We start from the raw sequence: 12,500 nt of genomic DNA, 5'->3' as shown, positions 1-12,500 counted from the left end.
TATTGCTTATGGATGAAGACATTAAGAAGAGATGGAGAGAGTATTTTGAACAACTTTTAAAGACTGAAAATGAAAGAGAGGGTATGGGGGAAGCACAAAGGGTAGAGGACTAGTGATGGAGATACAGGATACAGAATTGAAGAGAGCATTAAGTAAAATGAATAATGGTAAAGCACCAGGTCCATCGGAGTTCTAAATTGAAATGATCAAATTACTAGGTACAGAGTGGGAGAAATGGATGCTGGATTTATGCAAAGCTATATGGGAAGAAGAAGTAAAACACTCTGGTTTACAGCTAAGGACTATATTTCAGTGGAATGACTCACACCCTTATCAACAAGTGAATGACAGAAGTTACATTAAGCGCCTCAGTTGCGTGGTCGGTATGGTGTTGGTATACTAACTCGGTGATCGCGGTTTCGATTCTCGGGCATTCCATTAGGGTGTGAGGGATGTGTATTTCTGGCGATAGAAGTTCACTCTCGACGTGGTTCGGAAGTCACGTAAAGCTGTTGGTCCTGTTGCTGAATAACCACTGGTTCCATGCAACGTAAAAACACCATGCAACCAACCAAAACAAGAAGTTACATTGGCGAAATATATAGTGGGATATATGCAATTAGGTGATGACTGGGTCACCAATAAACCGACATTGGTTTTGTTAATTGTCTTAATCCGCTTCATCATTGCCTTAAGGAAGGTATTGTCTATATGGTCAGAGTCCCAGGATCCATTGGAAAGGTTGATCATATTATCTTGTTGTTTTATCGGTGAAGATTCTACCATCTGACATTTGTATCGGCAGCTGCTTTGTATAAAATATGGGATGAGTTCCAATCCATGGTTTGATTGATTTATAGGTTTTACACATAATGCCAAGCACTGGGGCAACCAAAGCCATTCAGTGCTTTCCAATCCATGGTATGGTTCGTGTTATTCATATCATGGAAAATTGCCGAACTATGTTGTCCATATCTAACTGAGCGCTTATGTTAAGTTGATCTTTCCAAGAGAGATTTTCCTGCGAATCTATTGTATGACTTATCACATCTTAGCCCCTCAGGGTATTTCATATCTTTTTTACACTCTGGAAACCAGTAGTTTGTGTGCTGATGTGTTGTTTGATTATTCTATTCCATAATAATTCGTAACCTTACCACCAAATCTGCAATTCTCTTGTGACCTTTCTTTATACTAATTATTAATAAATTAACTTTTTACATGATTTATCATATCTGAAACTTAGTTCAGTTCTGCTTACCTTGATATTTATTTATTTATTTATTTATTTTTTTTTTTTGGGTGTGTGTGTGTGAGTGGGAGTGGTGGTTACATTAGTTTTCGTTTTCGCGCACATCACAAAATCCAATGATTGATTGAGGGGCGGGCGAGCTATGCTTAAATAAACGAATGCCTCAACTCATTCATCTCATGACGAAACTAGCGCTAGAATCTCATTCAACACTATAAATAACATAACAGCCAACGCTTTACTTTGCTGTCTAGCATCTGACGTTGCGCATTTACAGATACACAAAGCGGAGAAGAAGCAAAGGCCTCAATGCCTGTGCTACCTTGGAAACCAGACTGTCATTATCGACCGCGGGTGGAACAGTGCCAATAACAGCGCAATCGATCAGGGTCATGAGGGACAAACACGAAGGAATGAGACACCAGTCCCTTCGTCAGGATCGCTTTCTGTGCCTTTTGTTTATTTCAAGTCATCTGTTTTCGGTCAACGAAAAATCGAGGATTTTTGTCCGTCATCGATTTCAGAAAACGGACACGGACGAACGACGGGGTAAAAGCATGAAAGGTGTCATTATCATTGCACGTCAAGTGAATTTATCAGCAAAATTTGTTTCGTGTATCTCGCTCCCGGCTAAAACATTCTCCGTCATCTCCACTGGTAGAAACGTTCTCTAAACTCTGCACGAAAAATATTTTCCCTGAAAGTCACTTTCTCCATACACCCACACACACACCCACGCACACACACATACACACAGAAACGCTGAAGATTTACCGCCTTGGTTTTTGATAGAAAGATAGTCTCTCTCTCTCTCTCTCTCTCTCTCTCTCTCTCTCTCTCTCTCTCTCTCTCTCTCTCTCTCTCAAAACGATAGCAGTCTAGATTCCATGGAAGGGCATGTTATTGCACCATGGCAGTAACGAGGTAATCGCATGTATTGGGTTCATGTACCGTAGCGCCTTGCCGAAGCCTATTTTAAAGAAATGGGCAATGAACGTCCCTGGTTCCCTCTCGTTCGAATCGAATTTACTAGTTTTTCCTGTTTCTTCCCTTTCAATGAATCTTTCTCACTCTAAAACTTTATTTTCATTTTAGAACAAATTGACTAATACTCTTCTTACAGTTGGCATGATTTTACTTCCGTCCCTTCAACAAATTAGTTTTTCTTTTAAAACTTAGTTTTCGTTTAAAAAAGTCAACAAATTATTTTTTTTCAAACTTAGCTTTCGTTTTAAAAAGTCCACAAATTATTTTTTCTTTTAAAGCTTAGCTTTCGTTTTAAAAAGTTAAAAAAAAATTCTTTTAAATCTTAGTTTTCGTTTTAAAAAGTCAACAAATTATGTTTTCTTTAAAATAGTTTTCGTTTTAAGAAATCAACAAATTATTTTTTCTGTTAAAACTTAGCTTTCGTTTTAAAAAGTCAAAGCAAATATTATCCATCTTCCAGCTTTCGATATTTTAGTATCATGATTTTTCTCTCTAAAACTTTGCCTTCGATCTGAGAGAGACAATCCCTTTGACTATTAAACCTCCTCCATATCGTCGATAAATATGATTTATAAATCTAGTTTTGCACAATCTTCTACCAAACACTTGTACTACTTTCTTAACAACGATAGTAATTAAGTGGCCCAGATAATACTTGAATAGATGTCTAGTGTTTAAAATAGATTGTCAATTTGTATTCTGCAGTTTTCAAATGACATCCACTGTCTTTTTTATTATTTTCATTCGCTAATTTGATCATATTAAGAACAAACTTGACGAAAATGTGCTTATAAAATGTCATTCACAAAATTCATATATAAATATACCCACCCCATGAGGACATGTAGTGCAATTATTCAGTAAACAGAAAAGGTCAAACCAAATATCAATAAAAGCAAATTAAGTCCAGAGAACCCTACCCTTCAGGTAGTTAATTATCCTCCTCATCCCTGAACTCGGAAAGAATATATAACTAACCCAAATGCGCCCATTTCTTTATTGCTATTAAATCATTAGTTCAATTTCAACAAACAACTTCAAGAAAAAGATATGTCGAGTAAATATATAAAGTGAGTAAATGAACAAGACCCATCCTCCAAAGATTTTCTAATACAGTAAGACCTTCAGAAATCTGTCTCGACTAAGTACTAGAGAAACTCCGAAGTCCATCAATTTTCTTTTTCTAAAACCACAGGGTGTGAGGTGTTTCCTGTCAAGAAATAAGTTCCAGGATCGTTGAGCTCCATTTTTCTTTGACAGAAGTTCCAGTCTCTCGGAACAAAAACATTTCCATGAGACACGAACTTCCAAACTTCTGCACGTCATGAATCCAAAGATGTTCGAATGAAAACATTCTTCTTCCGTGATGATGAAGCGTCTTACAAATTTCTTTTTGAATATCACAGATTATTATCATAAAATTACAAAATTAAACGTTGAACCTCTAGAATTCCATTTACTCGCAAAAAGAGCAGCTTTATGGAATACATTGATTACACACACACACACACACACACACACACACACACACACACACACACACACACACACACATATATATATATATATATATATATATATATATATATATTATATATATATGTGAATAAATTCTTCTGTTAAAACAGGTACGTCTCAAGTATAGAATGCCCCATTAAAACCTCTGGTTTAAAGCCAAAGACTATATATGGGTGGACTGACTTCCACCCTTATCTTTAGTGAGACTAACACGTAATCTACAAATACTATATTTCTTGTCTATCGATTCTTCTGTTGCTAATATTTCCTATACTAATTTATTGAATGGAAACTGGAAAAACTGTCCCTTTTCTTGCAATAAAAAAACAAGTTTACTCTGAAAAAACACAAACATTACTGAGGTAATGTTAAAATGACTGTCTCAAAAATTGCAAAACTTGCAAGACTACCATGAGCTCAGGAAGTTAGACGAAAAGAGACTGATCATCAAAGGAAAATCAGAAACCACTCAGAGAACGCGCACCTTTGCCAAATGTGAAAAGAAAACATAAACACAATCCTAAACCCTCACGGATCCATTCTTAAAATCCAAATCAACTCTTCCTTAGAAAAAAACAAAACAGCAGACCACCTCCTAATACAATTCTCCATCCCACAAAAAATTCATTGACGTTAGTCGTAACTTTTTTTTTTTATAATCTGATGGACAAACGATCATACAAGTTGATACAGATGAAAATATAACATCAGTCAAACTTCATGAACGGCGGAGGAAAATGTGCAAGGAAACAAATGCTACTAAGAGGAACAGCGAGGCATCTCATATAGAAACAAACGACATCTTATATTCATAAGAGAAAGTTACGTATATCTTAGTTTTACCAGACCACACTGAGCTGATTAACAGCCCTCCTATGGCTGGCCCGAAGGATTAGATATTTTTACGTGCTTAGGAACCAATTGGTCACTTAGCAACGGGACCTACGGCTTTTTGTGGGATCCGAACCACATTTCATCGAGAAATGAATTTCTATTACCAGAAAATACATTCCTCTGATTCCACGTTGGCCGCCGGATTGGTAGCCGAGCGTGAAAACCACTCGTCCAACGAGGAACATATACTCATGGAGAGACAAACATGAAAACATGAGAACGTGACATCTACCAAACTTCATGAGCGGACAGGAAAACATGAAAACATGACTCCAGTCAAACTTCATGAGTGAAGGTAAAAAATTTATATGTATGGAAACAAAAATCATCAAAATGCTTCTAAGAGGAAACGAGGAGTGCGTTATTTGAGGGGCATGAATATTTCACTATAAATACGTACCTGTCTTTTAACCTCTTCTATTTCTAATTTTGGGACAATCTGTACAACTGGCTTCCGTCGTCAGATAAATGTCACGATGAAAGGGTAGAAACACTTAACCTAATGTGTCTGACTTTCCCAGTGACACGGCTAATATTCTAACAGCGCAAAGCGCGGGCAATGGCTATAAATGGTGACGGGCTGCACTATGTCTTTTGATAGCTCCGACGAATAGCTATAAATTTTCGTGGGACGCTGAAAAAAATTTTTTTTAAATTAATTTCTGGCTGCGACTTTCTTTATTAAGCATGACTTAGCGGGATGTCTGACGGTTTTTCTGTCATCGCAGTAACGAGGGAAAAAAAATCTGGGATTTTATATATGAATATAGATAAACACACACACACACACAACACACACACACACACACATATATAATATATATATATATATATATATAATAATAATAATAATAATAATAATAATAAGTAATAATAATAATGAATATATATATGGAAGCGTCGCACTTTACATTATGTTTGCTTATGGCTATGAAATATAGCTTTGTGAAAAATTTTAAGTATATATTTTTCTCATGGTAAATTCAATGTGAATGAAAATTTCACGGGTCTCGAACCAAAATTTTTTCAATGCAATTACTAGAGATAGAGGTGAATGAAAAAAAAAAAAAAAAAACCTTACAACAAAAAGTATTTTGTCCTAATGTCCCTGATGACCTGTTTAAAGCAGTAGCTAATATCCAACTTACGACAAGGAACTTATTCAGATCAATACATGTAATAAAACAAGAATAATGTACATGAATTCTGATCATCAGGCAATAATTGTAAATACTGTGCGATTACATACGCACACTGAAAAAATGTGAGGGGTCGTTACAGAGGTAATGCACCAGTTGGCTGACCATTTTGCCGAGCTTTCATTTTGGACAAATCAGGGGAGCGATAGGACCCATGAAACTATGCTCTTACCATTACTTGGAAGTCCATGTAACAATGGCTTGGTTTTTAAATTGAATAGAAGTTTATAAATATACAGTGTTATTATACTTAGTTAATCTGTATTTGAAATCTCTCTTTTGCCATGTTTTTTTTTCACGTAGGGATATTCTGTTCTGCTGGACCTTTCTATGAAATATAATGACTTTGAAGTCTTTGTTGATAGAAATGTTTGTTTGTATCTTAAATAACAATAGCAATAATCATCATCCACTGCAATCAGGTCCGTGCAACATAAGATGTCTTTACGAAATTCCCCCAAAGCGTCTCTTTCCAGTTTTTACTTCCACAAATGCCACCCACCTCCTCCTCCAGCCTCATAACCTCTTCCTTTTCCAAGTGGCTTCAGGTACTTTCATCTCTGGTGCCCTCAGGAGCACACGATCACCTATTGTTTATCCTAGCTGATGAGAAAAATATCTCCCTTCATCATTATCCCACCTATATATATGGAACTTCTCCATTGGTAACATTTCTCACTATCCTATCATCTGATGACAACCTCATTGTAATAATGATAAACTCATGGCTACTTTTTTGTTTTTAAATCAAGAGCCTAATTCGTTGGCGCAGCAAGCAAATGGTCTGATATACACAGATTCTCGTCTGCTGTTCTTTAATTTTGCTCTCTTCTCCCTCAACATAGCTAAAACTTCCTGCTACTCTTTGTCATCCGAGTGACAGTCCTAATACTTTCCAGCGTTAGCTAACTGACTTGTAACTTTATAATTCCATCCATTTGTACGATAGTTACCCAATGCCTGGTTACTAATCATTGGCTTCATAAGTGTTGCAAACTTGAGCGATGAACTTCGTCTCAAGAAGCTTCGATAGTAGTTATACTTGTCTAAAGTTCTTGGAAAGAATATATTTGCTTTTGCTACTCATATGCCCATACTTCCCTGTAAAAGTTCCCTTCACCAACTTGTTTATTTTTTGTCTTTTTATCAGATTTATGTATCTATTTTACCTTTAATACGATCTTATTTACTAAAGAACTCTTCCATTTTTGCTTATGTTAACTTTCTTTGGGTATACAAATATGTAATACTTGGACATTATGTCCATGTTTAATGTTAAACGCCTTATTTTCTTTTCCAACATTATTACTTTACTGCCTCTCTGTCATGAAAGTAAATTTAAGAATGTTCTACAAAACGCGGTACGTACAGAGTCCCTATTATTCCATTGTGCGTAAAATTTGCATAAAATTTTTTTAAACACCGATTCCTTCACGTAATTTCGATCGACATATTAAAATCAAAAGCAGACGAGGACTGTTTCTATTAAAACAAAACACCACTGCAATTCTTAACGTCTGCATCAAATTATTTCAACAGACTTGATTACAATACATTTCAAAACGCGGCTTCCATTCGAAACTGCCAGAAGTATAATAAGCTCGGTGTCGAATGTATTATATTTCAAAAGCATAATTTTGCTTAAACACAAAAGCGTATTTGTTCATCCATATATACATGCGAGTATGCACACCACTCTGAGGCATATTCTGCACTTGAATAAAATTTGCAAAACTTAATTTTCTCCATTACTTTATTTCGAAAATTCCATTTCAGCGTTTCAGATGGGCCGCAGTATGCATGACCGACCTAACAAATTCATCTGATATAAATCCCGGTCTCATGCTGCCTCTCAGTTTCTTTCCCTTTCTGCTACTTCACCCCCCCCCCCCCCCCCCCCCCCCCCCCCCCCCCCCCCCCCACCCTTTTTTTCCCCCCCCCCCCCCCCCCCCCCCACCCCCCCCCCCGCCCTCATCCCGGTTCTCTTCACCCAAAAACACCCACCCGGCTGTTTTATTTTAAGAAATACCATATTACTGAGTTATTATAATAAAAATAACGCCCTAGTCGTCGTAGCAATGACATAATCATTCCTATTCAACTCTTTCAAAGTTCTTTTAAACGCAGTGCCAAGTCCAGAGGGAACGAAGGCAGACCGCGATTTCGGAAAATTCCAAAAATAAAATTTAAATCCTAAAAGAAAAAATTTGGAATCCCTAAAAAATTAAATAAACAAATTTAGGAATCTTTCCCTTTGCTCCTTCGGTTGTTCTTTATCTCGGGCTCTTCTGTCGGAGAAACAGCATCAGCAACCGGCTTCGAAATCTCGGAGTTGGTGCTGCGACCATAGATACATGGATGGCTGGAGCTCCACCCGGCAGGAATTTCCCCAGCGGGTGGACTCGGAATTGCGAATTTCCCATTCGAATGAATGATGCAGAAAATATTTTACTGAATAGCCACTGCAGTATTTCTTCTTCTTTTTACTTTCATTATTATTATTATTATTATTATTATTATTATTATTATTATTATTATTATTATTATTATTATTATTATTATTATTATTATTATTGTTGTTGTTGTTGTTGTTGTTGTTGTTTTCATTAGCAATAGTATTAACAACAGTAAATTTTCATTTGGCGAAAAAGTATTTAATTTCAAGTCATTTCGACAATATATTGCCAAAAAATTACGCTCTACAGGAAATATGTTAAAAAGTCTTTTAAAAGTTCTGTTTTGAATTTACAAGTAACTTTTTCCTTTTTCCTTATTCCCGTCCTCATTACACTTATGGAATAATAAATGAACATGTAGGTATAAAATAAAGGTGCAATTACGAGGAAAGAGAAATAGAACATTCATTTTATATTCATATTACGAAAAATTAGTATCTTAATGGCCCTGAGTATTTCAAAATAACGTCCAATTGACTTCATCATAATAAAAATACCAAGCCACAGTTACGAGAAATAGAGAATAAGTTACAAAACATGTATTCTTTACAAGTGGATAGTGAGCCTCTAATGACATAAATGTGTCTCTCCCATATAAAGCAGTATTGTAATTGCTCCAAAATTCCTGAAACAGGAGAGTCTGTCAGTAAATACGACCAGAATTTTTAAATTCACCCTGAATAACAAAATTCACATCTCATAATTTATGAACCCTTCTGACATTAGCTACCTTTCGAATGACCAAACCATCGACCCACACCATCGTCAACCTGACACTGGTCATTGACAGGCTATAAATTAAGAAGCTTCATTACAAAATGGTGCTCGAACTTTAATTAATGTGTTGCTGCTGCTGTGTATTCGGTTTGCAGTTTATTTCATTAATAACGGAACTGGACTTTTCATCAACTGATTAAAATCATACTGCAGCTAGTAAGCAGCTAATTAATTTGAAACGATAGCATCCTTTATCAGTTAAAATTGTAAAGTATTATAAAAGTTATTCATTCGTAGAAAACCGTATTGTATCCAGGAAGCACGCAATTAATTTGGAGCTACAGTAGTCTTGATTAATTACAATTTTAATGTTTTATGACAATTAATCATCAGTAAATAGCTTTTCTTGTCCATTATGACACCAAACAGAATAAAACAAGAAATTTTGTGAAATACCCCCAAAAGAACTCTTGACATTCACAATAACGTTGTAAACACATCTTCGATTGTTGCATAACAGGTGACAATCGATTTATTGACCGGACAGAATTTGGGCCGGTCACTAAACGGCATTGATTAGCTCCCAAAGGTCGAGCAAAAATACATGGGTTGAATTGTTACGAACTGTTGCTTCACAAGAAAAGTTCTTTTTCTAACTTGTTATTTTTTTTTTTTCTGTCTTCTCTTTAACGTTAAGGATCGACTGCAGTCCCACTTACGTAGATAATTACTAAATCAATGGACTCACTGTTTTTTCTTAACCAATTTACCGAACGAATTCAGATATACATGAATTCAAAATAATTCTGAATTAGTAATAACCAAATCACTTTCACAAGTCATATAAAGATGACTTGCGAGAGTGATATGGCTTTTACTAACTGAGTTATTTTGAATTCCTATATTTCTGAATTCGTTCGGTAAATTAGTTAAGGAAAAAACAGTCCATTGATGTAGTAATTATCAGCGTAACATAGACAAGACATAAATAAGAATTAAGAAATAACAAGTTACACAAGTTTTCTTGAAAAACGCCAACAGTCGGTAAACAATTCAACCCATGTAATTTCACTATTTACAAAGTAACAGGCCTCCATGCTTAAACCACTCATTATTTTTGGAACTAGGCGCAGAAAGTGGAATATATATATATATATATATATATATATATATATATATATATATATATATATATTATATATTATATATATATATGCGCGTGTGTGTGTGTGTGTGCATATACGTATATAATAGATATGGATTTTGGATGATGTTTTTCGTGCTTTAATAATTAAATATAATTATGATAAAAGTTAAATGTCCAACAAACTGCATCAGGTAGAAGGCCCCAACAGAGACAAAACCTGGATCAGCTTCCGGATCCTAAAGTATTTTAACAACTAAATGACCTCTTCTCCTCGCTAAACTTCACTGAAATCCACCAATAGGGCATCGATATAAATTCCTGTAATCAGACCGACAAAACGAACAGAAAACCTTTTTCCCAGATTCTTATGCGGAGGAAATAAGCCAGCAACACTAAGAAAGGAAATTGTTCCTCTACCCGTTTCTAATCATCTCTGTACTTTAAAAAAATATCCCTAATTAGGGCGGAGACAAGGGCCAATTTACTCACAACATTCCTGTTTGCGTTTTTTGGTTTCCAGGTCTTCATTAACTTTAATAATTACGTCAGGTAAGAAAAAGAAAAATTCCTTCAAGGAATGTTTTTTTTTTCTTCAGATTAAGACTAATGACTTCTGTAAAACTTGAACGCGACGGGGGATTATTTTTCAAAGAATTTTTGCAGTGGTATTTATTTAATCATCTTAGTATTATGAGCAGCGGTCAAAATTTCGATAAACACAATGTCCTCATGACTGGATTACCTATCTCCATCGATCTGTTTCATGGAAACAAATGTAAAATATCTAGTACTGGACAGAATGACATTAAACAATGGAAAGCGTCAACGTCTGATATACGCAGGTTGTAACACAACAATTAGATGGAAATTAAACATTTCCATATTTAATTTTTTCTTTTCGAGAGAGAGAGAAAGAGAGGGAGAAGAGGAAATGGAGAGAGAGAGGAGAGAGACGAGAGAGAGAGAGAGAGAGTGGAAGGCGTTCGGGCTACAGGTGTGATTCGAGTCAGAAAAAGGCCAGAAGAAAATTAGATAATAAAAGGTTCAGAACACTGTTATCTCATCAGTTAATGGCGATTAACCTCATCTAACTCACGATAAAAGTATTCTGACTGACATGATTACCTATAATTTGTAATTGAATGTGGTTATAATAATAAGGATATCTTTCAAACAAACCGATTCCGGACCCACTCATTTGAAATGAAACTCCTCATGTCCGCGGAGTCATTTTAGTCTATACGATTACTGTATTTGTTTCCTATCTATGGGATTTAATCACACACTCAGCAATCTTATATTTTTTGCTGATATTTTAAAGCTAAAGCCATAATAATAAAAATCCGAGTGGATCTTGTTTGCCCTCCCCCAGGTGACAGAGAGAGACGTGGACACAGCCACCCATCCCCTGCAAAGAGGTTTGTCCGCTCCGGGTAGGGCTAGGGTATGGTAGAGGAACAGGAGGGTATGGGAAACATCCACCCTCCTCCTGCAAACCTGTTTGTCCGTCTAGGGATCGGGAGGGTAGGGGGAGACAGCAGCACCGGGTTCCAGTGTGTAGCGCGCGCCACCAAGCTCGTATTCTTATAATCAATAAACGTGAAATTCGTATGAATGATCTCAATTCAAACCAACGAACGACATTGAATTCTAAAGGTATTTTATGTTTTGGTCTTGTCCAGAACTATACATCATGATTATTCGCCTTTTTTCTCCTTTTTTTATTTTTAGAGGTATAAACGATGTATTTTTTCTATTTAATTTGGAGCTGACTATTCTGCAGATTTTGCGAAGTATTTCCTTAATTCCTCCACATTCTACTGTACCAAACTTCTTTATTTCCCATATAATACTATTTTGACAAGCTCCTCTCACTCAGCAGAGGGAATGCCTTTATGAAATCAAAGTACAACATCAGTTTTCTACATCTTGGTCTACCGTAAAAGATTAATTCACTATTAATTACATTTTGTTTAGAAGGACTATCTGGGCCATCTAAAGCACCACATAAAACCATATATTCTATGTTCCTCTAAAAAGTAGGATTGTGGTAAATGGCTTTTAAAGTTATGGTACTCCACAAGCTTTGTTTTGCGTTTCATTGCTTGACGTTAAAGTCAAAAACACTTTCCTTTCCATTTTTTTATGTAGTCCATTCATTATGAAGTTTATCCCTTTTTTTAAATTATGGCCATTCGATTTTGGGAGTGCTTGTGTTCCCCTCTTGGGTGTACATTCACACACGATTCATTTGTTCATTTATTCATTTATTTTTTACCTTACCTACATTACCAGCCAAAGTAACGAATGCTCTGACCCGAGTAATTTGA

The 12,500-nt window shown here is 35.8% G+C and overlaps 1 protein-coding gene across 1 annotated transcript in view; it reads left to right on the top strand.

The window, feature by feature from the left end:
• LOC135223673 (uncharacterized) overlaps nt 1-12,500 on the top strand; it is a 357,214-nt gene that overhangs the window by 310,803 nt on the left and 33,911 nt on the right. The gene's annotated exons all lie outside the window — the stretch shown is intronic.

Source organism: Macrobrachium nipponense, chromosome 10, assembly GCF_015104395.2.
Source record: "Macrobrachium nipponense isolate FS-2020 chromosome 10, ASM1510439v2, whole genome shotgun sequence".
In the NCBI taxonomy this organism is placed as follows: Eukaryota; Metazoa; Arthropoda; class Malacostraca; order Decapoda; family Palaemonidae; genus Macrobrachium; species Macrobrachium nipponense.
This window is presented reverse-complemented; position numbering and strand designations above follow the sequence as displayed.